The following is a 23,857-nucleotide window of genomic DNA, read 5'->3' as shown; positions in this document are numbered from 1 at the left end:
TAAAATAATAAGGAAATAAGAAGTGTATGAAAATTTCAAATCTCCCTACAAGTAGTAGTTGGGAGGCTTGAAGAAAAAGGGAAAGGTTGTGTGGTGAGGGGAAAGAAGAAGGTTATAAAGAAAATGTGTAAAAAGTTGAAGATAGATGTGATGTACTAAAGCACTTGAGAATGTAGTCACTATTCATAGCCAAAAACAGTCCTACCCATCCCATAGCCTATATTACAACCTATAAAAGTCCTAATTGATCTTGAACTTTTGCATTCATGAATAAGTGGTGCATTACACTAAGGAAAAGCCTATGGCATATCTTGGGCACATGTGTCTTCATTGGGGAGTGTGAGTGAACTTTGATATTGCTGCCCATTATTGTTAAAGGTACATATGTGCGAGTGAATGTGGGTAATTTCTTTGAAGTGAGGGTAGATGTTTAATTGGAAGGATTGGTAATTTACATGATTGCTAATTGACTGATGCATATGAGCTTACTATGTTATAGAGTCAGTTCTTGAGGTTAGGAGGTGTTAGACTAGATATTCTTGTGTGGAAATATGAACATGCTTGTGCATTATTGAACATTTGAATGCAAGTTGTGTAGACAAGTTGGATTGCCTTATGTACATTGTGTGTTAGTGTTCCATGCATGAGTAAGGTGTTATTCGAGGATGAACAAAAGTCTAAGTGTGGTATGGTGATCTTGGGCATATTTATATGCCCATGTGACTTGCTTTTCCCATATTTAGTAGTTATTTTGAGAATATTTTATAACTTAATTATTGTGTTTTGATTGAATGAAGGATAAGTGTGCACTAAGGTGAGTGTTTAGTGAATGAAGGAATTTTGGAGGAAAGTTGAGCGCTTGAAAGCAAGCTGAAAGATCTAGGGAGTTTCACAGTACATGTTACCATTGGGAGGTGTGTTAACGGAAGAGGACTCTATGATTTGGGTTCAAGTATCAACGTGATTCCCACCTTTATGTTCAAGAAATTGGGTTAAGGAAATCCAAAGCCTACCACCATTTTGTTGCAATTGACAAACTGCTCAGTGTTTAGGACAAATGGAATCATTGAAGATGTCGTAATGCAGGTGGGATCTCTTATTTTTCCTATGGACTTTGTCATCTTAGACTTTGAGCCAGACCCGGAGGTCTCTTTCATTTTGGGACGACCATTCTTCTTAATAGGAGGGGTATTGATAGATGTGGCAGCTGGAAGGCTCACAATGAGAGCTCATTAGAAGGTGGAGGTTTTTGATATGTATAACGCATCGAAGTTGCCTTATGTATATGAGGAGCTATTTGCGATAACTGTTATTGATAAAGCCCTGGCAGCAAAATATGTGGAATCAAGGGACCCTATAGAGAAAGTGTTAATGGGTCAAGATATATAAGGTGATGTTGTAGCACAAGAAATTGCTGGCGTGTTAGATACTTCCAATGTGAGCATGTGGAAAAAACATGTGGAGCCATTAAATAGAGTGTTGGATCCTTCACCCAAAACTTCAACTGAAGAAGCTCCTAAATTGGAGTTGAAACCACTTCCATATCATCTCAGGTATGTGTTCCTTAGTGCCAATGATACTTTACCTAAAATCCTTTTATCTTCTTTATCTGAAGTGCATGTTACAACAACTTAGGAGGTGCTTAGCCAAAAAAAGAAAGCGTTGGGATCATAAATGGAGGATCTACATGGGATTAGCCTAGCTTTGTACATGTACAAGATTTTCATAAAGGAAGAGCATAAACCAGTTTCACAGTCTCAGCATAGACTAAATCTTGTGATAAAGAATGTGGTGAGAAAAGAGGTTACTAAGTGGCTAGATGCAGACATCATACACCCTATCTTGGACACTAAATAGGTGAGTCTAGTCCAGTGCATGCCTAAAAAAAGGTGATGACTATGATCACAAATGAGAAGAATAAATTAATCCCCATCAGAACAGTCACTGGATGAAGAATTTTCATGGACTACCTAGTTCCCTTCATTGATCAGATGTTAGACAGATTGGCAGGGCAGGAATACTATTGCTTTCTAGGCAGGTACTCAAGGTACAATCAAATTTCTATTGCACCTGAAGACAAGGAAAATACTACATCCACATGTCCTTATGGAACATATGCATTCAAGCATATGCCATTCGGCTTGTGCAATGCTTCTACAACTTTCCAACAGTGTATGATGGCGATCTTTCATTACATGGTCGAGGATTTTCCAGAGATTTTTATGGATGAATTCTCAGTCTTTGGGGAGTCTTTTGACTTTTGTTTGCAGAACTTGGACTGGGTCTTAGCATAGTGTGAAGAGACCAATATCATCCTAAAGTAGGAAAAAAGCAATTTCTTAGTAAATGAGGGGATTGTGTTGGGTCATAAAGGGTCCAAATAGGGATTGAAAGTAGACAGAGCCAAGATAAAGGTTGTAGAGAAATTACCTCACCGAATTTTAGTGAAAGATGTCCGCATCTTCTTAGGACATGCTGGATTTTATAGAATATTCATTCAGAATTTTTCCAAAATCGCCAAGCCCATGTGTAGTCTACTAGAAAAGGAAGTACAGTTCACATTTGAGGGTACGTGTATGCAAACATTCGAGTTGTGAAGAAGAGGCTGACTGAGCCCCAAATATTGATCTTCCAATTGGGATTTACCTTTTGATCCCATGTATGATGCTAGCAACACAATAGTACGGGCAGTCTTGGGGAAGAAAAAGGAGAGGATATTCTATTCAATTTACTATGCAAGCAAGACTCTTGATTCAACCCAAGCTAACTACACTATCACCGAAAAGGAGATGAAAGAAGCATATTGTCTATCTAAAACATGGGATTCCAAAGTTTTTTGCATCAATGTAGTTATCTTTCGCTTATTAATGTTCTTTGTGCTAAGCAGTCTTTGAAGTGCTATATTAATGGCTTATCTCGTGATCTTCACAGGTTAAGGATTTCACTGATCAGTCTCAAAATAATGCAAGGGCTATTGGGAAAGGAGAAGTAAACGAATATACAAGTGTATCCAACATACTAGGAAATACATTTATTCTTTTATGAATGGCCTTGTAGAAATACCAATATTAAAATATCAGTTTTTTAGTCATGCTGCTCCCTTTCAAGAAGGTTCTGAGATAAGGAACATCAAAGAAGATAGAAATATAACCACTCTTCCTTGTAAATATATCATGAATAAGGAGGATCAAAGTAAAGAAGTCCATAAAGGAGGTCATTCAGCTCTACCTTCTGAACCTTTCCCATCAAAAAGAAAATGGTCTATCGAAGGATGGGAAGGATTAACTTTAGTGAGGAAAAAGGAACATGGTCTACTAAGGATTGGGAAGAAGTATGTTCAGCGAGTTGGGGACAACCCAAGTAGGATGGTGAACCACCCGACTCTCCCTGGCCAAAAGGAAAATGGTCAACCAATGGTTGGGGAAATGCATCTTCAGCAAATTGGGGACAGTCAAGCGGGGAAGCTATACCACGAGACTCTATCTTACCAAAAAGGAAAAGATCAGAAGAAACCCTAGGAGAAACTTCTTTTGCTCAATGGTTGGGAAAATCAGACACAAAAGGTTGGCCCAAAAGAAAGCTTAACAATAAGTATTCGCCTAAGGCCAAGTGATCAAAAATGCAGACATGAGGTTAGGGAGGAAGCTAAATGAACTATTTGGTTTGATGCCTTTGGCTTTCGGATGGTTATCCTGAAGAAAAATGTTGAGCGTATCTATTTGAATCACTTGCAACAACTTTTTTATTTTTTATAAGACTTATGGAGTATATCGTATGAGCTAGGTAGGTAACATACCCCTCGTTATTCTTTTATTTTGGTACTGGTTGATTAGGACATTATGTACATATTGACGTAGCAATGACCTAACAAGATTGTATGTTAACTGCTCAATGTACATTTTGTAATTTTATATACCTTATGAACATTAAGGAATTGAAGGAAAAATGGATTCTCGAAAAGCCAATTCTCTCTCTCTCGATTGATCGATCGATCTACTTTACTATAAAAAATAGAGGAAATAGAATGTTAGATTTCATTCATGTTAACTAATTTGAGTGTTCGAGAGCTTAGACGTCGCATTTCTCAGTAGATGTCAATTTTTTTACTAGTAACAAGAATTATTTATTTTTAAGGCAAATTTCTTAATCTCATACTTATTCCTACTTGTACGTATAATTAAGCCTCTGAACCTAAATAAAGCTGCCAACAAATGTCTTAAATAAAGTTACCCAATTTGGTGAGTAGGGTTATCTGGTACTTATGCTGGGAAGAGGTAGCATGTGCTCAATGTGTGTACTAGCTCATTTCACACCATCATTATAAAAAAGAAAATGAAATAGACAAACAGAACCAATCTATCAGAAAAGATCCATCAAATTTTTATGACAGTAGAAACTAGATTCCAATAAAAATAGACTAAAATAAACAAGGTTTTTAAGTTCTAGCTGAAATTAATAACAGAGTAACAAGTCAAGCCGGTGCATAAAATATCCCGCATTCATACAAGACCATATAATTTATTTAATATAGTCTATATTTATAATAATGGATGTCTAGGTTTTAGCTCCTCTAAGAGTCTTAATATTATCAACAATAGCTATAGGATCCATTGATATACCAACAATCCCTCTGTTTGAAAATCCAGCACAGTAGAGCCCATTCTCTCCTTTCCAATGATTTAAAAATTTATTTATCAATGTTCCATCATCAAGAAGTATAGAGCTATAATCCTGCATTAAAAATAAAATAAAAATTGTAAATATTTGAGAAAATGATAGTAAAACTAAAGTAATTACTTATAGTAATTGAAATTACTAGCCAGAAAAATAGGGCAAATAACTTTCTAAAATAATGTTAAATTCATAAAAGTATTTTATGATGCGAAAAATGCATAAAATAATGACTAGTTGTAATTCAAAATGTATGTATATATAAACTTTTTCTCTAAAGAAAAGATGACTACTACAATAACCTATTCAATGTAATCCCAAATATGGGATCTGGAGAAGGTAATGTGTATTCAGACCCTATTCCTATCTTGTGCTGAATAGAGGTTTTACTGTTATGATAAAATTTTAGCTCAAGAAAAAGTATGTAATAATATGTATTTTGATAACTTGCTCTTACACAATGAACACCTCACGAAAAAATCTTATCTTCACGCGATATTTACAGGCAAGTGGAACAATTTCAAGACTCAAAAATTAGAAGAAAAAGGAACAATAAAGAGAAACAACAAAACTATTTAATTTTTTAAAATAAATAAATAAATAGTTTGAAGTACGTACCTTTAACCATTTGGTAGCAACATTCTTGTATCCAGTAGCAAAAATAATTGCATCAAATATATGTTCTTCTCCATTGTCAACCACTATTGTATGCTCTTTTATTTCTGATATTTCAGGAAGTACCTAATTAACAATTCACCAAACAATATTTCACAAAAAACCAAGTGTTATTTTCTTTTTTATAATAGATTATTAATGAACATTAGATGAACTTTTATAGCACAAATACATTGTTTAGGTTAAAATTACTAAATTCTATGAATTCCATGGACTAGTGATGTAAAATTTGATACATTATAGATAATGAGCATGTATTTCTACTCTTATTCATTAAGTACTATAACTAGGTTTTTAGTTGTGACCAAATTCAAACTCATGACGTGCGATAAACTACACATCACATATTCTGCTCTTACCATCGGACCAAAGCCCTCAGAACACCTCAAGACATCTATTTTTCAAATGACATTTCTCAAAATAGAATGAAAAAATATGAATAGTATTATACCTTAATATTTCCAAGTTTGATCTTGTCAATGGCACCAATATCAATTACTGTGGATCTACCTTTTGAGATCTTAACAGAAAGAAGAGCCTTCTACTGGTTCTGGCATTCCAAATTTATCCAAATTTCCAAACTTGAATTTAACATACTTTTCAATCACAGAATCAACCAAAGATATTGGTAGATATTTTAGCATCAACATTCTACTATGCACCATCTCCCTTGTTACAACATGAATCTGCAAACACAAACAAAATTAATAAATCCTTTTGAATTAACAACCATATTAATAAATAATATAAGTAATCGTGCATATGAAAAACTTGCAAAATCTAACTATAGAAAAATTATGAGTGATTGTGCATACGAAAAACTTGCAGCACTTTGGAAGAATATCACAAAACATATTTACAAGTTTAAGTTTCATGCTCTAACAATATTTAAAAAGTACAAAATCAGGTCAATTGTAAGAAAATTGCATTTAAATCTTTATGGTAAACATTAGTAGGTAATGTATTGACCCTCTAGGTCATTTTCGAGTTATTGCATTCATTTAATTATTTAGATTGTTCCTATAATGACCCCAAGTAAGTTATGACTTGGTGGCACTGAATGTTTGGTCGCCTAGTCATTCATTTGGATTTTAGCCCCACCTTCCTGTTTGGAGATTTTTGAAATTTAAAAAGTTGAGTTCGGTCATACCTTCAGGTAAATGATCTCAGAATAGAATTCTGACAGTTCCATAAGCTCTGGATTAGCTAAATTAGGCTAGTAGCATGGTCGGTACAAGTATCGAGGTATTTAGGGAGAGTTGGGGCCATTTGACACTTTATCCTTTGAAATTTGACCTAAGGTTGTGTAAGACTTTGAAAGTCAGAGAGTTGGAACCCCAAAAAAAATCCTCAAAATTTTGACTGGCTTCAGCCTTACGAGTCACTCTACGACCCACAGATAGTCCTATGAGTCATAAGAATGAGTCGTGGAATGATCCCTAACAGTTGATCATAACCAAACTCAAAGGAAGGTCTTAGACTCATGTTTACGACCTATAATGTGCTCGACGACCCATAGATGAAACTCGTAGGAAGAGTCATGAGGCTAAGTTTTGGAAGTCTCTTAAGGTCAAGTCTACGACTTGGCAGGACGAGCTGCAAAAGTTGTTTTGAGTCATAGGAATGACTCATAACAATACTTCAGAGACTTATATAATTGCATGTTTTGGGGACCTGCAGGATGAGCCAATATTATGATTCGTGGACTCAAAAACGCGTCATAGAAACTACTCGTTTCAAAACTTTAGAGGCTTGATTTATAGCCTATTTCTCAGACCTACGGGACGAGTCATTTTGATGACTCGTCAATACTTCTACGATGCGTAGGTCAAAAATCTGAAATTTAATAAGGGGTAATTGTGTCCTTTTAATAGGTTGGTTCAATTAACCTATACACTTTTATGGCCAAGTTCAAAGTCTATATATATTCAATTCTTCAAATTCCCCTCCTATTCAATTCATTCTCCCAAAATTGTTAAAGGCAACAACAAAGTCTCTCAAGGTTTCTTCTTCAAGCTCAAGCTAGGGTTTCCAGATTTCTACAAGGTTTCTTGTTCAATTCTTAGTGAATTCAAGCAAGATATGTGGGGATTTATTCATAGGTTCCTTTCACCCATGAAGTCCTAAGGTTTTCTCAAAGTTTCTTTCAATTTCAATTGAATTATGAACTCTAGTTTTGATTTCATTGGGATGATTCAATTGTATTTTTAGATGTTATCAATGATCATTATATGCATGATTTTGTATGAATTTCATGATTTTGATATGAATTATGAATTTTCATGCATAAAGCTACTTTCAAGTTATAATTATGAAAGTTAAAGATGATTCTATGAGTTGATCATGAGTTAAATGATTTTCAATGAAAGTTTCTATGATTTAAAGTTGAGATTTATGATTTTAAGATGATGATCAAAGTTAAGATCAAAGAAGTTGTAATGATGATCAAAATTAAGATCAAAGAAGTTATTATGGTGTGATAAGTTCAATTCTCATACAATCACGTTAAAGATGGTGATAAGTACAATTCTCATCAAATTTATGGATTCTTATGAATCACTAAGTTAATGAGCTATTCCTAATATATTTTAAAGATGGATTGATAGACAGTTACTATCTTTTCCTATTATGCTATGATCATCTTTTTAGGAGTTTCCATTGGAATATTGATTAAGCACAGGGCTTCTAGTTGTGATTTGGTCCGGTAACGCAGGTAGTTACCCAAGAAAATTCTAGTAGCAACCTAAAGTCCTAAACTGTGTTGTCCGCATAGGTTGCCTTCATGGACTAGCTAGTGGATCCACATATTCCACAGTTGAGTTAAGTTGAGTACCATGACGGAGTATACCCTAGCAAGGTAGCCTCCCCTTTCTCGATGAGTGTTACATCAGATTCTATATAATAGCTTGCATAGTCTTAGATGTCCGTTAAAGGTCTTATCCTACACAAATTGAAGTTAATTATGAGTTATGATGAAGTTTTATGATATGCATTGACCATGAGTTTCACATGTTTACAAATGATTTTAAGCTATATTCATGTTCATTATGATTGGTGAAGCATCTTATGGAATTTTGTTTACATTCCTTTACTTGTTCATGCATACCTCACATACTTAGTATATTCAAATGTACTAATGCATATTTTTCCTACATTATCTCATAATTTAGGGGTGGACGACACTCACGACCATCCTATTCGTGGCTAGAGTTTATTAGATATCAAGAGTAGGTGAGTCCTCATCCTATCGAGGGCAATAACTTTGTTTCATGTTGCTATTATTTTTGACTTTTTGTTACTATTCGGATAAGCTAGGAGATTGTACTAAGCTCCCATCAAATACTAGACTAGACACATGTTTAGACGGCTTATGATGTAGTCCATTTTGGACATCCATTGAGTTAATTTTCCTTAGTCCTCTTTCCCTTGTGATGATTACTTTCTCTTATATCATCTTGATTCTTTAGCTCATGTATGCGATGCATGCTAAGATGGCTTATGGTTAGGGTCCCTCATATCTCGATCTCGGTATTGCAGCTAGGCCCTAGTCTAGATCATGAAAATCTTGGTATCAGAAAACAAGGTTTAGAAGAGTCCTAGGGAGTCTAACATGCCGCGTTAAGTAGAGTCTTATTCATTGGTGTGAAGCGCGCCACATCCATGAATAAGGGGATACAAAATGTCTTAGGAAAAGTTTTACTTCTTTTGTGGTCTATGTCGTGTGGTAGAATGGTTAAGTCTTTCCCTCTAATATTTGTTCTTTGCGAATTTCAGAATATGCCTCCACGAAGATACCTTACTATAAGGAATGTAGTTGAGGAGGAGACACAAGCTCTAAATGATCCTATAATTGATCAAGTTTCCAATGTCGAGTTCTAAGTAGTTTTTCAAGTACTTATTCAAGCTGTTACAGTTCATGTTAACCGTGAGGTGGTGTCTCCCATGAACCCAAATATGGGTACAGAGGTGACAAGAGTTCGTGATTTCATGAGAATGAATCCTTTGGATTTTTGGGGTTTGAAAGTTGATGAGGATCCACAAGATTTTGTTGATAGCATCCATAAGATTGTGGACATTATGGGGGTTAGCCCAGTTGAGAGGGCAAAGTTGTCCATATATCAATTGAAGGGTGTTGCTCAAATTTTATTTGATCGATGGAAAAGTGAGAGGCCTAGAGAGATGGATCTCGTGACTTGGGATGAGTTTAAGGGAGTATTTCTTGATTTCTTTTACCTATTGGAGTTGAGGGAGACCAAAGTGCAAGAGTTCATCAACCTCAAGCAAAGTGGTATGAGTGTGAGGGAGTATGCCCTCAAGTTTACTCAATTGTCAAAATTTTCTCCATTCATGGTTGCCGACTCAAGATCTTGTATGAGCAAGTTCATATCGGGTGTGTCAGATATGGTCTCAACGGAGTGCAAAATAGCTACTTTGATTCAATAAATGGATATATCTAGACTCGTGAGCAAGTAGAGAGTGAAAAGTTAAAGGTGAAGAATAGGAAGTCCAAGAGACCAAGGATCGATAGTGGTGAATTCTCTCATGCTAAGTTTGAAAGTGGTGGACGCTCTCATTTTCGCCAAAAGTACTCCATCCAAAGGTCTTCTAATTCCACGACTCCAAGGTTTGACAAAGATAGAGAGCAAAACCCTAAGCCTCAAAGAGGTGCTCCTATTGGCCAAGTTACTCCTGCATGTAAGAAGTGTGGTAGGAACCACAAGGCTGAATATCTAGCTAGTATGAATATTTGTTACTGATATGGTAAGCCAGGTCATAATGCTAAGGAATGCAAGGAAAAAGATGCTCGTCCTCAAAGCCAAGTTACAAAAGGTGCCCAAGTACAACCAAAGGGTGCTCAACGCAATAATATGTTTTATATTCTCCATGGTAGGCAAAAGGTGGAGGAGATCATGTTATTACCGATATATTACGGATCTTCCACTATGATATTTATGCCTTACTTGATCCGGGTTTAAATTTGTCCTTTGCTTCCTCTTATGTGGCCATGAGATTTGATGTTAGCCCCAAAACATTGCTAGAGCCTTTTTTGTTTATACTTTTGTAGGTGAATTGATTGTGGCTAAAAGAGTTTATAGAAGTTATTCAGTTCGGTTTTTCATAAAGTTACCCTATGCGATCTAGTTGAGTTTGAGATGACCGATTTTGATGTTATCCTTGTTATGGATTAACTATGCGCGTGCTATGCTCGAGTGGTTAAGTTCCAATTCCCAAATGAGCCCATACTATAATGGAAGGGTAGTAATTTCGTGTTCAAAGAATAATTCATTTTGTGCCATAAAGCTCGAAAAATGATTTCCAAGTGTTGTATTTATTATCTTATGAGGGTTAGCGATGAAAAGTCCAAAGCCCCTAGTCTAGAGTTTGTCTCCATTGTTAATGATTTTCCGGATGTGTTTCCCGTTGATCTACCTGGTGTCCCTCCCAAAAGGGAGATTGATTTTGGTATAGACCTTCTTTCGGGTACTCAAACTATTTCTATTCTTCCTTACCAAATGGCTCCAGCAGAATTATAAGAATGGAAGGACCAATTGAAAGGCTTGTTAGAAAAATGTTTTATTAGACCAAGTATATCCCCATGGGGTGCTCCCATTTTGTTCAATAGAAAGAAGGATAGTTGACTACGTATGTGCATTGACTACCGGCAATTGAAAAAAGTAACCGTTAATAATAAATACCCAATTTTGAGGATAGATGATTGTTTTGATCAATTGCAAAGGGAAAGTTACTTCTCTAAGATAGATCTTCATTTCGATTATCACCAATTGAGGGTGAGGGAGTGTGATATTCCCAAAATGTCATTTCGGATGAGGTATGTCCATTATGAGTTCCTAGTTATGTCTTTTGGTTTGACCAATGCCCGCGACTTTCATGAATTTGATGAATAGGGTGTTCTAATAATATTTGGACATGTTTGTGATTGTGTTCATTGATGACATTTTGGTTTACTGTCGCAATGAGGAAGAGCATGCAAATCACTTGAGGATTGTTCTGCAAACTCTAAGGGACAAACAATTATTTGGAAAGTTCAATAAGTGTGAGTTTTGGTTAAGGAAAGTGGCTTTTTATTGGTCACATTGTGTCCGGTGAAGGGATTATGGTTTATCCTAAGAAAATTGATGCAGTTAAGAATTGTCCTAGACCATTATCTCCTTCGGATAGTATAAGTTTATTGGGACTAACCGAATACTATATGAGATTTATGGAAGAATTTTCATCAATATCGTCACCTTTAACCAAGTTGACTCAAAAGAAGGTAAGGTTTCAATGGTCAAAAGCTTGTGAAAAGAGTTTTCAAGAATTGAAAGATTATCTTACTTCCGCTCATATCTTGACACTATCAGAAAGGTCTGATGGTTTCATGGTGTATTATGACGTTGCAAGGGTTGGTCTTGGTTTTATTTTGATGCAACATGGTAAAGTAATTGCATATGCTTCTATGCAACTTAAAGTGCATGGATGGAATTATCCAACCCATGATTTTGAACTAGTGACGGTTGTGTGTTCTTTAAAGATTTGGAGACACTATCTTTATGGTGTCCATGTGGATGTATTCACCAACCATAAGAGTTTACAATATGTGTTTAAGTAAAAAGACTTGAACCTTTGGCAAAGGAGATGGCTTGAATTGTTGAAGGACTATGACATGTGTTTTGTACTATCCGGGCAAGGATAATGTGGTTACCGATGCAATAAGTAGATTGTCCATGAGAAGTGTTGTACATGTTGAGGAAGATAAGAAAGAGTTGATCAAAGATGTTCATAGATTGGCACTTTAAGGGGTGTGTTTGGTTGATTCTAATGATGGAGGTGTTCTTGTGCATAATGGTTCAGAATCATCTCTTGTAGATGATGTTAAGGCTAAGAAAGACCATGATCCAGTGTTAGTTGAGTTGAAGAAGTCGGTTACCGAAAAAGAAATTGAGGCTTTCTCCCAAGGGGGAGATGGTGTGCTTCGTTATCAAGGTTGATTGTGTGTACGTAATGTTAATGGGATAAGAGAGTTGATATTGAATGAGGATCATAGTTCTTAATATTCAATTCATCCGGGTTCCACCAAGATGTATCGTGATTTGTAGGAAGTGTATTGGTGGAATGGCATGAAGAAGGACATAGCGGAATTTGTAGCTAAGTGTCCATAGTGCCAACAAGTTAAAGTTGAGCATCAAAGACTAGGAGGTTTAGCCCAAGATATTGAAATTCTCACTTGGAAGTGGGAAGATGTGAATATGGTCTTTGTAATGAGTTTGTCTCGTACTAAAAAACAACATCATTCCATTCAGGTTGTGGTAGATCAGATTACTAAGTTGGATCATTTTCTATCGGTTAAGACTTCCTATGGTACCGAAGACTATGCTAAGTTGTATGTTCGTGAGTTGGTAAGACTTCATGGTGTGACCTTGTCCATTATATCGGATCGAGGTACTCAATTCACTTTACATTTTTGGAAATTATTTCAGAAGGGTCTCGGTACAAGGGTTAAGTTAAGTACTGCTTTTCATCCTCAAATTGACGGTCAACCCGAAAGAATGATCCTAATTTGAATATGTAGAGGACGTGTGCCATTGATCTTAAAGGAAATTTGGATGAACATTTGCCATTGATTGAGTTTGCCTATAATAATAGTTATCACTCCAGCATCCAAATGGCTCATTTTGAAGAATTGTATGGCAGAAGATGTAGGTCCTCGGTGGGATGGTTTGAAGTAGGCAAGATGGCCTTGATTGGTCTAGATTTGGTGATATATGCTATGGAAAAGGTAAGACTCATAAAGGAGAGTTCAAGGTGGCTTAAAGTCATCAAAAGTCCTATTCTGATATTAGGAAAAAAGACCTTGAATTTGAGATGGATGATTGGATCTATTTAAAAGTTTCACCCATGAAGGTTATAATGCGTTTTTGTAAGAAGGAAAAACTAAGTCCTAGGTACATTGGACCTTATAAGATATTGAGACGTGTTGGAAAAGGTGGCTTATTAGTTAGATTTGCCACTTGAGTTAGCTATGGTTCACCTAGTATTTCATGTACCTATTTGAGAATATTTGTGGGTGATCCGAATTCCATTGTGCCATTGGAAGATGTAAGTGTTTAAGAGAATTTGACTTATGAAGAGGTTATGGTAGAGATTTTAGACGGGCAAGTTAAGAAGTTAAGGAGCAAATAGGTTACGTCCATCAAAGTGTTATGGAGGAATCAACACATAGAAAGTGCTACTTGAGAGACGGAGGTGGATATGATGAAACGATACCCATACCTCTTTTCCTTTACTCAAGCCTAAAGAAGTAAGTTGTTACTATTCAAAGATGATGAACCCTTATGTATTTAGTTCCTCCTATGACATTCATAAGCATGCATGTTCATGAAAGTTGATTTTAAAGTCATGATTTTATGTTAAGTTAAAGTTTTCATGTTCCACGCATTTTAAGGTATCATCATATTCATATTGGGTTGCTAGTCCTCTTTTCATATCCTTTCTGTGTTAAGTTAATCTCATTCGAGGATGAATGTTCCCAAAGAGAAGATATTGTATAACCCCAAAATTCAGAGAGTTGGAACCCAAAAGAAATCCTCAAAACTTTGATTGGCTTCAACCTTACGATTACTCTATGACCCTAGACATTCCTACGATTCAAAAGAATGATTTGTGGAGTGACCCCTATTAGTAGATCATGACTAAACTCAAAAGAAAGGTATTACGATTCATGTTTCCCGTAATGTGGTCGATGACCCATAGATGTAACTCGTAGGAAAAGTATAGAGGCTAAGTTTTAGAAGTCCCTCAAGGTCAAGTCTATGACTTGACAAGATGAGTCATAGAAGTTTTTATGAGTCATAGGAAACTCGTAACAAAACTTCAGAGACTTATGTAATTGTAGGTTTTGGGGACCTATAGGTCGAGCCTATATTATGACTCGTAGACTCAAAAATGAGTCATAGAAATAATTTGTTCCAAAACTTCAAAGTCTAGCCTATTTCTCACACCTACAAGACGAAATATTTTGACGACTCATCAATACTTCTACAACCTGTAGAAAGGGTCCCGTAGGTCCAAAATTTGAAGTTTAATAAGGGGTAATGGTGTCCTTTCAATAGTTTGGTTTAATGAACTTAGACACTTTTATGCCCAAGTTCAATGTCTATATATATATATATATATATATATTCAACTCTTCAATTTCCCCTCCTATTCAATTCATTCTCCCAAAATTCTTTAAGGCAAGAACAAAGTCTCTCAAGGTTTCTTCTTCAAGCTCAAGCTAGGGTTTCTAGATTTCTACAAGGTTTCTTCTTCAATTCTTATTAAATTCAAGCAAGGTATGTGGGGATTGATTCATGGGTTCCATTCTCCCATGAAGTCCCAAGGTTTTCTCAAAGTTTCTTTCAATTTTAATTGAATTATGAACCCTAGTTTTGATGAATTTCATTAGGCTGATTCAATTCCATTTTTAGATGTCATCAATGATAATTATATGAATGATTTCATATGAATTGCATGATTTTGAGATGAATTGTGAATTCCCATGCATAAATCTACTTTTAAGTTATGATTATGAAAGTTAAAGATGATTCTATGAGTTGATCTTGAGTTAAATGATTTTCAATGAAAGTTTCCATGATTTGAAGTTGATATTTATGATTTTATAATGATGATCAAAGTTAAGATCAAATAAGTTGTAATGATGATCAAAGTTAAGATCAAAGAAGTTATTATGGTGTGATAAGTTCAATTCTCACACAATCATGTTAAAGATGGTGATAAGTACAATTCTCACCGAAGTTATGGTTTCTTATGAATCACTAAGTTAATGAGATATTCGTAATATGTTTTATAGATGGATTGATAGGCAGTTACTATCTTTCCTTATTATGTTATGATTATGTTTTTATGCATTTCTATTGGGATATTGACTAACCACCAAGAGGTCTTTTAGGTGGGGTTCGGTACAGTAATGCAGTTAGTTACCCAAGGGAATCCTAGTAGCAACTTACAGTCCCAAACTACGTTGCCCGCGTAGGTTGACTTCATGGCCTAGCTAATGGATCCACATATTCTACAGTTGAGTTAAGTTGATTACCATGACAGAGTATACCCTAGCAAGGTAGTCTCCCCCTTCTCAATGAGTGTTATATCAGATTCCATGTAATAGCTCTCATGATCTTAGATGTCCATTAAAGGTCTTATCCCACACAATTTGAAGTTAAGTTATGAGTTATGATAAAGTTTTATGATATGCATTGACCATGGGTGTCATATGTTTACAAATGCTTTTAATCTATATTCATATTCGTTATGATTGGTCATGCATCTTATGGCATATTGTTTACGTTTTTTTACTTGTTCATGCATACCTCGCATACTTAGTATATTCAAAATGTACTAATGAATATTTTGCCTACATTGTCTCATAATATAGGGGCGGATGACACTCACGACTATCCTATTTGTGGCTAGAGTTGATTAGATATCAAGAGTAGGTGAGTCCTCATCTTATTGAGGGAAATGAATTTATTTCATGTTGCTATTATTTTTGACCTCTTCTTATTGTTCGGGTGAGCTAGGAGCTTATCCTAGGCCCTTATCAAAGACTAGACTAGAGGCATGTTTAGACTGCTTATAATGTAGTCCAGTTTGGACATTCATTGAGTTGATTTCCCTTAGTCTTCTTTCCCTTGTGATGATTACTTCCGCTTATATATATCTTGATTCTTTACCTCATGTATGTGATGTATGCTAAAATGGCTTATGGTTGGGGTCCCTCACACCTCAATTACTGTGTCATGGCTAGGCCCTAGTCTGGTCATAAAAGGTTGACTTTGGTCAATATTCTTAAAACCACACTCGGATAAAAATTCCATCCAGTTCTAAAATGTCAATTTTGGTCTAAAACAACCTTTTATTTGCTTCCCGAGGATTCTAGTCTAATACCGGATCTCGATGTAGAATTTTGATAAAAATAACATATGGGTGTGGGACCCACTTTTCATTTAAATGACCTCGTATGGAAATATCAAATGCGCCATTGAGTCCAGAATGTTGAATTTGGTGAGGTAGCATATCACATTTGCGTGCATGAGATTCTGAATAAATTTTGAACACCCAGTTAGAGATTTTGGACTTGGAAAAATTGATTTGCAATAATTTGTTGGGGCACGTAACTTTCTTCATCACATTTGCAATCACAAAAGTTCATATTGCCTGTTATTGCGATCGCATAGTCCCTGCCGCGATCATGATAAGGTGTTTAATGAGACTTGACCCAGTTGGTCTTCACGATCGCGAGACCTGACCCTCACAATTGCGATGGTTATTTTGTGGGATTTTCATGATCATGAGACTTGTCCTCATGATCGCGATGAGAAATTTCATCTGGTCTTTTAATTTAAGACCAAACGTGATCAAGTAGTGCCTTAAATATTCAAAGAGTAATATCTAGAGCTAGAGAGCTTTGTTTTAGGCAATTCAAAGTCCTAGACATCCAGAAATGTTGTAGCTTTGTGGGATCAGTTGGAAGCTATTGGGAAGGCTTTGGTTAAGGTATTTTGATTGTTTTAGCTGCTGCAATTGTGAGTTTTGAGCTTAAATTCAAAAAATTATTGCATGTGTTATTTTGGACTATTTTGAGGCCATAAATTATGTGCTATTTTAGAACACAAGTTTGGGGTATTAAATGGGACCTTTTCAAGAAGTCAATTCTAGAATTATCAGAGCGGGTCCCACATTCCCTTTTTTACTCTGAAACTAGTCCATAACCAATTTTAGTAAATTTAGTATCAAAATGACTGTCTTAACATTGTGTTCCTATATTTGATAGTGTGGCGGTGTTTGGAGGACATTCGAAAAGGGATACCTCTAGTTTAGTGAATTTGGAGCGCACGTGATCGGCCTACAAGTAGGATATGACTTCCCGTCTTTAGATTGAACTTGAATATGTGAATCCATGTGAATTAGGTGGAATTTGGGGTGGTTATCTATAGATCCATGATTAGGTGTTTAGAAATTATGTCTTAGGTTTATTTTGGGGACAATTCGGGAACTTGTGAACATGTGATTAGTTTTGTGTAGATCATCCACACCCTTGGCCTTGTTTATGTGTGTTTTCTATTGATTCTGAGCATGTTGGCCTTAGTTTTGGCTTAGACTAGTATTGCCATAGACTTACGATAGTTGGAACCATCAGCTCTTACTTTTAGTCCAGCGTCGACTCGAACAACTTAGCTCTCTGTAGATTGGAATAGCAAACTTGTGTCTGATAGTATGAGCCTAATATTAGGTGCTACCTCATCTTGACGACCTTCTACCCCCTTCTCTCTCATTTATGACTCGTCCATGGATGATTTTGTGCTTCGAGGCTTCGTTTGGTGATTCAGGATCGAGTTTGGGTTAATCTTGGAAATATTGAATGTACTATCTAAAAGTTAAGGTCTAGTTATATACCCGCTTATCCTCTACAAAGATAACTTACTAGGTCATGAACTCTTGTCCCTTTGAGACAAATCTGCGGTTCGAGGTCCGGGCGCTAGACTTCATAGGTAGGATATCCATATTGGCTATTTAGAGATTCCTTCTAAGTTTCCCCTTTGGGACACATTCGTGTTTGAGGTACGAGCGTTGGAATTCTTAGCTGGGATGTTACTATTTTACTACTATTGTTTTGGAAGCTAACTGCGTTTCGAGGTTCGGGCTACCCTTTTTTGGCTCTGGACTCACCGTTTCTCATTATTATTAGTTTTAGCACTTGTATATACTTGTCAGGCTTATGGGGGTCTACTCGGGATTTTATTTAAACTTAAACATGAGTGTACCTTTTGGGCTTATGGATGTCTAGTTAGGTTTAGTTAGTTATACTTAGTTCCTTTAGTTCCTTATACTTGTGTGCATCTCCTTATTTTTATCTCATACTATTATTATCTCAAATTTTATATCTTCTTACTGCTTTTACTTTTCAAGATCAGTCGGCCTATGATGCCTACTGGGTACTTAGTGTTTTGGTACTCATACTACACTCTACATATATTTTTATGATACACGTCTGAACACCAATTACTAGTGTTGATTTAGGCCAGTTGCAGTCAACACTGGAGATGAGAGTGAGCACGTGGCATTTTGGGATATTCCTATCTCTATCTGTGCATATTTGAATTTCCTTTTCTTTCTGAGACAACCTTTGTTTCAGTGGTCCACTTTTGGGACTTGTATCATTATTTTATAGTAGCTTTGTATTTCTGACTTTTAAGTTCTCGGAGAGATCTTATATTGTGATGTATCTATTTACTCAATGTACTTCTGCTATTCCTATTGTTTCTATCTTATTTTAGTATTGTTTAGTTTCTTCCCTCAATTCCATTACTCTTAGTTTTGAGATACGGTTTGACTTACTTACCGGGAGGTTATAGTAGGTGCCATCATGACTTGGGAGGTCGGGTCGTGACAAGTTGTTATAAGAGCCCCAAGTTCACTAGTCTCACTTGTACATAACTAATGTCTGGTAGAGTCCTTTGGATCGATGCAGAGAGGTCCTAACCTATCTTTGGGAGGCTACATGATGACTTTAGGAATATGCCTTAATTTGTATCACTTCATGCAGTATGTGTCTTATTGGTTTCCTAAATATCACTTGTTCCATACTTTTATAATATGGCTCATAAGCGAGGTACCACAATCGAGGGTGATGCACTTCGGCCCACTGATAGAACCCTAGCTAGGGGTAGAGGCTTACCCTGAGGTCATGCCAGGGCTGCAGCACTAGCAAGGAGAGAGAGCATACTCTAAAGCATGAGAAAAAGCATAAGGTAGAGCTCGTTCATTACCAATCGATGGGGGCGGGGCTAGCCTAGTAACTACACATACCAGTTATAGCTCTCGAGCTGTAGGAGGCCATCATATAGCTTCTCACAGTGTTAGGGGGTATGCAGAAATAGGCTTCAACTACCTTTGTAGCCGCACCATCTCAATATGGTCAACCTGTAGCAGCATCTCTAGAGGTTCAGCGGCCACTAGCCCCCCTTCCCCGCTGATAAGCTATCTATAGCCGATGGGGCTATCTCTCTATGTGAACAAAAGATGCTAAGGGTGTTCCAGAGATTGTCCCCGCTTAGATTTTCTAGACCTATAGGGGAGGATACCTAGGAGTTTCTGATTACTAGCCAGAAGAAGCTTTAGTCGTTGGGACTTATGGAGTCGAGAGAAGCTGGCTTCATCGCTCACTAGTTTCGCTTGCCCGCCAGATAATAGTGGTGCTCATATCTACAGACCAGGCCAGCTGGGCCACCACCAGTATCATTAGAGGAGTTTTTGGATACCGTGTAGGCTAGGTGTATACCGCGAAATGTCTAAGACAGACTTCATGATGAGTTATCTAGGTTGGAGCAGGGCTCTATGACCATCTCAGAGTAAGAGGTGAGGTTCCATGAGCTGTCATACCATGCCACTATGATCTTGCCTACCGAGGAGGAGAGAGTCTGTTGTTTTGTGCGTGGACTCAAATTTCAGTTAAGGATCAATATAGAGACGATGGCTTCAGTAGGGCAATCTTTTCTGGATATGGTAGATCATGCCCACACTATGGATCACATTCATCGAGAGGCCCACATGGGTGGAAATAAGAGGGCTCGCCACCAGGGTAGTTACATTCGGTCCCGATCCAAGCCCATAGACTCCTATGATAGATCTCACCCACAGTTTAAGCAAGGCTAGTCTAGCCTATCTGTTAAGAGGTATTAACTGCTTCAAAGGGTAGTTAGTAGTGCTCGGGTGGTCCTAGCAAGGGCCAAAGTTTGAGTGGTTCAGATTCGGGTCTACAAGCTGTAGTGGCCAATTTGATGTCGGTCATTCCTCCCAGGGTTCTTATGATTTTTGTATGCTAGACCACTAGTCTCGAGATTTCCCATATTATGGGATAATAGCTCCAGCTCCTACTGTAGCCAGACCAATTTCAATAGTACCCCCTCCAGCTAGAGGTGGTGGTAAGGATCTAGATCATCTAGGCAGCTGATAGGGTAGTAGAGGTGGAGTATGGGGAGGCAGGCCAGTCAGTAGATCAGATGCACCGGGTAGAGGTACTCAGGGCCATTTCTATGTAGCCCCAGCAAAGGCAGAGCCTGAGGCATCTGACAATGTCATTACATGTATGCTTTTACTATGCCATCAGCCTACCATAGTGTTATTTAATCGGGGCTCCACTTTTTCATATGTTTTTGTTTATTATGCTCCTTATTTTTGTATAAGTTTAGAGTCCTTAGTAGAGTCAGTTCATGTTGTAGACCTAGTGGGTGAGTCCTTATTAGTGGATTAGGTATTTCGATCTTGCTTAGTGACTATCCAGGGTTATGATACTAGATTTGACCTTATATTATTGGATATGTTGGATTTTGACGTGATTTTAGGTATGGACTGGTTATCCCCTTACCATGCGATCTTAGATTGCTATGCTAAAACTGTTACCTTATCTATTCCTAGTATTCGTCTGGTGTTGTGGTAGGGTGTTTATAGTCATACACGAACAAGGATTATTTCTTTTATGAGAGCTCAATGATTCTTTTCTTTGGGTGGTTAGCTTATTTCGTCTATATGTGAGATGTCAATCGGGAGGTTTAGTTAATTCAGTTCCTATAGTCCGAAAGTTTACACATGTGTTTTTTATCGACCTACTTGGCCTACCCCAGAGCGTGATATTGACTTTGCCATAGAATTGGAGCCTAACACCCATCCTATCTTTATCCTTCCTTATTATATGGCCCTGCAGAGCTCAAAGAGCTCAGTATTCAGCTTGAGGATCTCTTAGGTAAAGGATTTATTGGGCCTATAATTTCTCCTTGGGTTACCCTAGTCCTGTTTGTAACGAGGAAGGATGATACCATGCAAATGTGTGTTGATTACAGGCAAATAAAAAAGGTGACGATGAAGAATCATTATCCCATGAATCGTATTAATCACCTCTTTTATTAGTTTTATGGTGCTGTAGTGTTTTCTAAGATATACTTGAGATTTGGTTACCATCAGCTGAGGGTTAGGGCAGCGGATATCCCTAAGACTACAATTAGGACTCAATACGACCACTATGAGTTCCTAGTGATGTCCTTTGGGTTGACAAATGTCCCTGCCACCTTTATGAACTTGATGAATAGTGTATTGAGGACATACCTTTTATTCATTTGTCATAATCTTCATCGATGACATTTTGGTATACTCGCGAAGCCGGAGTGAGCATGAGCAACATTTGAGATTAGTGCTTTAGACTTTGAGAGATCAATGACTTTATGACAAGTTCTCAAAGTGCAAGTTTTGGCTTAATTCTGAAGCATTCCTATGGCATGTGGTATCTAAAGATGGCATCATGGTACATTCGGTGAAGTTTGAGGCTATTGGAGATTAGACCGGGCCTATTTTTGTTACTGAGATTCGCCGCTTTGTCAAATAGCAGGTTACTATCATTGATTTATTGAGGGCTTCTCTAACATTGCAGCGCCATTGACTCAGTTGACTCGCTAGAATATTCCATTTGAGTGGTATGAGGAGTGTGAGTTGAGCTTTCGGAGGCTCAAGGAGTTACTTACCACTGCTCATATATTGACTCTTCCAGTTGAGGGCGAGGCATTCACTGTGTATTGGGATTTATCCAACATCGATTTGGGTTTTGTGTTGATTCAGCATGGCTGGGTTATAGCATATGCATTGAGGCATCTTAAGTTGTATGAGATCAACTACCTCAGCCATTACTTGGAGTTGGACGCAGTAATTTTCATGCTTAAGATATGGAGGCACTATTTGTATGGAGTCCGTTGAGAGATCTACACTGGTCACAGAATCCTTCAATATATTATGACTAGAGGTACCTTAATTCTAGGTAGTGCCACTAGATTGAGAATTTAAAGGACTACAATCTCTCAATTCTCTACTATCTAGGCAAGGCAAATGTAATAGCAGACGCTTTAAATCACAAGGCAGTGTTTATGGGTAGTCTAACCTTCCTTTCTATTGTAGAGCGACCTTTGGCCTTGGATATCCAGTCCTTAGCCAACTAGATGATTAGACTTGATATTTCAGACTTCAGGCATGTGATAGCTTATCTGGGAGTTCATTCCTCATTATTAGATTGGATTTGTCATCCACAATTCAAGGATGAGGAATTGGTAGCACTCCGAGATAGAGTTTTGGGAGGTAACACCAGTCAGGCTACCTTGAAACCATATGGGGTTTTGAGGTTTAATGATCTCTTTTGTATTCTGAGAGTTGGGAGTGTAATTCAGTTAATCCTTAGCGAGGCCCATGATTCCAGATACTCTATTCATTCGGGCACAACTAAGATATATTGTGACTTGAGGTAGAATTACTAGTAGAGTGGTATAAGGAGAGACTTTGTAGACTATGTGTCTCGTTGTTTAGGTTGTCAGCAGGTGAAGGCTGAGCATTGAGGCATAGTGGGAGTTTCAGAGATTACCTATTTCGTGGAAATAGAAGCGTATCACCTTGGACTTCATTGTGGGGTTACCTTACACTTCTAGAGATATTGATAGTATTTGGATCATAATTGATCAATTGACCAAGTTAGCACATTACCTTCTAGTTCACACTTTCGTCAGTGTCGAGAGAATGGCTCGTATCTACATTCGAGAGGTGGTTCATCTTCATGGGGTGCCAATTTATATTATCTCAAACTGACACTCATAGTTCATAACTAGGTTTTAGAGTAATATTTTAGGAAGAGTTGGATACCCGTGTCGATCTTAGTAAAACTTTTCACCCACAGACTGATGGCCGAGCTATTCGGGATCTTAAGGATATGTTGCGGAACTGCGTTTTGGAGTTTGGGGGTTAGTGGGACTAGTTTTTGCCTTTGGCAGAGTTCACGTACAATAATAACTACCACTCTATTATTCAGATGGCCCCATTCGAGGCCTTATATGATAGGTGTTATCACTCTCTGGTTGGTTGGTTTGAGTATACAGAGACGAGCTCGCATGGTACATACTTGATACATGAGGCCTGAGATCATGTGATGGTGATTTAGGATAGGCTCAGACAGCTCAGAGTAGACATCAGAGTTATGCAGATCGCATGCATTGGCTGTTGATATTTGTCATTCGTGACTGTGTATTCCTCTAAGTCTCACCCTTGAAGGGCGTGATGAGATTTAGAAGGCAGGGCAAGCTTAGTGTCACGACCCAACCCCGTAGGCCGCAACTGGGTTCCAACCTGGACCCTCTCATGCGTATTTATCAACTACACTTAAGTTGAACCGTGTTAGATGTGATACTATATACAAAAACCCCAATAGATTAAAACTTTTTCATGTACGTGTAGGCTCTTTCATTTGTATCATATCATGAAAGGGCACGCGAGCCGACAAGGCTGCTATAACAAAAACATTCCCAACATATCGAATAGGCAACATCGAAACTAACTCAAAAACAACCCACATATACATATGTCTACAGACCTCTAAGAATAGTAACAACAACATATGGCGGAACAAGGCCCCCGCCGTACCCCTGAA

At 37.4% G+C, this 23,857-nt stretch overlaps 1 pseudogene; it reads right to left on the bottom strand.

Moving 5' to 3' along the window:
- Nucleotides 1–4,554: 4,554 nt before the first annotated feature.
- LOC129894716 (probable indole-3-pyruvate monooxygenase YUCCA10) overlaps nt 4,555–23,857 on the bottom strand; it is a 34,176-nt pseudogene continuing 14,873 nt past the window's right edge.

Source organism: Solanum dulcamara, chromosome 7 (genome assembly GCF_947179165.1).
Source record: "Solanum dulcamara chromosome 7, daSolDulc1.2, whole genome shotgun sequence".
In the NCBI taxonomy this organism is placed as follows: domain Eukaryota; kingdom Viridiplantae; phylum Streptophyta; class Magnoliopsida; order Solanales; family Solanaceae; genus Solanum; species Solanum dulcamara.
Note: the sequence above shows the minus strand (reverse complement) of the source record. Positions and strands in the feature narration are given on the sequence as shown.